Source organism: Microtus ochrogaster, linkage group LG8 (genome assembly GCF_000317375.1).
Source record: "Microtus ochrogaster isolate Prairie Vole_2 linkage group LG8, MicOch1.0, whole genome shotgun sequence".
Taxonomy (NCBI): Eukaryota; Metazoa; Chordata; class Mammalia; order Rodentia; family Cricetidae; genus Microtus; species Microtus ochrogaster.
Window position 1 is genome coordinate 8473015 of NC_022033.1, and position 3886 is coordinate 8476900.

Here is a 3886-nt window from a genome sequence, read left to right on the forward strand (position 1 = left end):
CTGGGCTCCTGGGGAACATGAGAGTACACTTTTCTTTTTGGTAAGGGTGTGGGTCATATACCTTAGTGAACTGTGCTGTTCTTGTCCATTCATATTCTAGAATCTGACTTTTCGTACTGATCTGAGCACCCAGGTTCTGGGTGACACATCATGGCTTATTACTTCAGTTTACTGTACACATCAATGCTGCTGTTACGGGATCGCTTATGGAGCCCTTTATATTTCTTTTGAAGCTGTTCATCTAAAGCAGCCCCAGAACAGCAAAGTGGTTAGAAATGCAGGTTGTCAGGTTTCACCAGACCTGTTGGGTGGGTGGGGCAGCGTCCAGGTCCTTTCCTGAAGGGACTGTGGGACCCTCCTGAGGACGAGGACAGCTGTGGAACAGGGAGCTGGGGAGGATAGGAATCCCTCTCCAGACATGCTCTTTTAGCTGGGCACGAGGTATAACTGTCCTGCTGGCATGTCCTGAGGGCTGGGATTACCGGTGTGTGATTTTTGAGAGGTGCTTTCTTGAAATATTAATTGAATGCTGGACTAAACTCCTGGGTGGCTCCCCTAGGATCCAGAGACCGAGAGACAGGATCATTTCCCTCAAAGCTGTCGAGTCACCACCAGATGGCTCCTGTATAAACAGTGGAGACCATTCCTTGTTCTCAGCTTCATTCTTCAACTTTACTACCTGGGGCAAGTTCTCAAAGATGTACGTGTTTGAGCCAATGGGAGGGTTAGTTTAACGTTCATGATCCAGGGAGGTACTCTCCACTCCTTACATAATGTAGTCACGGCATTGGAATAAAAGGGCCCTTAACGCAGTGTGGTCACGGCATTGGTGTAAGAGGGTGCAGGTGCTTTTTGGTATTTTTCTCAGGGACACCAGAGATCCAATTTAACTTTAAAAAGAATGAATCATGCTGAGGATTGTTAGGGTGCTCATTTGGTATGGGGGGGATCCCGCGTGTATCCCTCCCTAGCACCGCAGAAACTAGCATGGTGGTGCATGCCTAGATCTCCATGTGTTTGCCTCATCCATCACGGCCCCAGCAATGGATCCAACTCAGGCAGTGAGGCAGTGAAGAAGAGAGCCACCAAATGGACACAGAAAAGAAGTTGGCGATTGGGTGTGCTGGGCTGGGCTGGGCTAGAGAAACCACCACCACCAGGGGGACGCTAGTGCACACAGCTGGAGGAGGCGGGGCTTATGCTGTGCAGCTGCTTCTAGGAGCCGGTAGCTCATCTTTGTAGGGTTGTAGAGGGATAGGTCATGCTGGCCTTGAACTCACATGGCCATAAACATCCTGGGAGGAGGAGGGGTTACAGTGGACATTTCCAACACAGGTCCGCATTTCCCTCAGACCCGAGGAAGGCTTTGCCATCCCTCTGATGGTTTCCTTGACACCTGGTGCCCGTGCCACCAGCACACACTCTTCAGGACTTAGCTCAGGGCTCTCTCTGCTTTGGACATGTGTTGGAAGCAGAGCAGGGAGGATTAGAAGTTGCAGATGGTATTGCTACTGCTGTCTTCTCTACTTGGGGTCTGAATTGGGATGTCTCTGCCTTCTGGTGCGCCAAGTGGATATGGGGTAAGTGGGTTCCAGATTAAGGTGTTCTGGGGTGGGGGTGGTGGCTCAGGTCTGTAATCCTAGTATGTGGGAAGTGAAGGCAGGGGAATTGGAAGTTTAAGCCTGGTTTGTTTGTCTCAAAAACAAACCAGTCGCCCATCACCACCAAGCCCAGTATGTCACCCTGAAGAGGAAAGTGAGGGCATCCCAGGATGAGACTGGTCCTGATGTGAGAGAGTGAAAGTTGAGCCTGTCTCTTTCTCTTCCACCATGCCTTCGGGATCCCTGTCTCACTTGTACCTGTCACCATCTTTAAAAGATGATTCCAGGGTTTCGTTCCCAGTAGCTCACAGCCGCTCACAACTGATGCCCTTTCACCTCCGAGGGCCCCTGAACTCGAGTGGGTCACATAAGCTTCAGCAGGCTCACACACACGTGTGTAAGCAATTAATCTTAAGACATGACCTTCCATTACCCCTGGCCTCATGGCACCATCACTGACCACACAGTCACATCTGGAATTAACAAGCTTTCATGCACTAAACCTTTTCATTTCTTTTTAAAAGATTTATTTATTCTGGAATCACAGAAATGGCTCAGTGGTTAAGAGCACTTTGTTGCTTTTCCTGAGGGTCAGTTCCAGCACCCACATGGTGGCTCATAATCATCTGTAACTCTGGTTCCAGGGGATCCAACTCCTTTCTGACTTCTGAGGGCACTGGGTATGCATGTATGTGCAGGCAAAACGCCCGAGCACATAAAGAATAAATCTAAGAAAAAAGATGTATGTGCATGTGTGTTTTGTTCATATGTATAACTGCACCCGTGTGCCCGGTCCTGGAAGAGGCTGGAAGAGCAAGTGCCCTGGTTGTCCAGGATCTCGCTCTTGTTTACCAGGCTGGCCTTGAACTCGGAGCTTCACCTAGGATCAAAGGCATGTGCCACCACCACGTGGCATCAGTTGAGATCTTATTCTGTTCGAATTTGAAACGCGTGAGTCTTACAATTATGATGTAGGGATGCGTTAATTTTCTTATATGTCTGAAATTCTTGGTAATATGAATCTCATAACCTTAGGAACTGGTAAAAAAAATCTTTCAGCCCAAGTGGACGGAAGCTTTACGTCTTTGCCACATGGTGGCGCTGGCAGCAGGTACATGGCAGTATGGGTGCCCTTGGTGGAGGAGCTCAGACCTCAAGGTGGCCCAAGTTCTGCTGGAGCTTTGGGTTTTCTTGAAGATACACAGTTGCTCTGGCAGCTGATCCTGCCCTTGAGTAGCGAGTGTTTTTCACAGCCCCTGCCATCCTGACGAAAATCACTCTCAATAAAAAGACCAAGTCAGATATGCAAATGGTTAAATCACCAACAGCATCTATAATGGAAAACAAGGGTCTGGGCTCACCTTCGCAGCCCTTCCTCCTGATGGAATGACTGGGTGCGTCCCTGCGTTTGATTGTGATGGTGGCTAGCTCTTGCTTTTCAAATTCTCTCCATCCCTGTAGCCCCAGCACTTGGGGTTGTGGTAGAAGGAGACAGGAGGACCAGGAGTTCAAGGTCAGAGTTGACTACAAGAGCATCTTTGAAGCCAGCCTGAGCTACATGACCCCCCCCCCCACCGCAGTTTCATAAAACCAATCCCCATTCTTACAAAAAACAAAAACAAACCAAACCACAATGCAAAGCTGTAGCTTCATTGGTAGAGTTCTTGGCTGGCGGGCAAGCCCTGGTTTCATTCTCAGAACCATGCACACTGGGCATGGAAGTGTGTGGTATGGGGTTATGCTCCCGAGGAGTCTCATGCTCAATGCTTCTGCACGTCTATACTCCAACCTTTCCCAGCCCCCGTCTCCCCCTTCCCATACCATTAGAAATGAATTAATTGCATTCACCTGGTTGGGCAGGGTGGCTTAGACACACAGCTAAGGGTGTCATGGTCCTCCCTGCTCCATCCTTCCAGGAGGAGGATGTCTACAGCCAACACACCCAGGTCTGACGGTCTAGAAGCCAAGACCTGAATTCAAGGTCCGTCTGGGCTACAGAGCTGAGGCTTTGTCTCAGACACAAGAGTGAGCTGGATGGCCCAGCGCTTAAGAGTCCTTGTTGAGAGTCCTTGCAGAGAGAGGACTTACTTGGGTTCGATTCCCAGCACCCACAGGGCAGCTCACAACCACCTGTGGCTTCAATCCCGGGGGCTCCAATGGCCTCGTCTGGCCTTTGGAGATACTAGGCAGGCAGTGGTGCACAGACAAATACACGGACAAAACACACATACATGTATGAGCTAGAAAAACGTAAATTATTTTCTGTTAAGGGCAGTTTTTTTTTT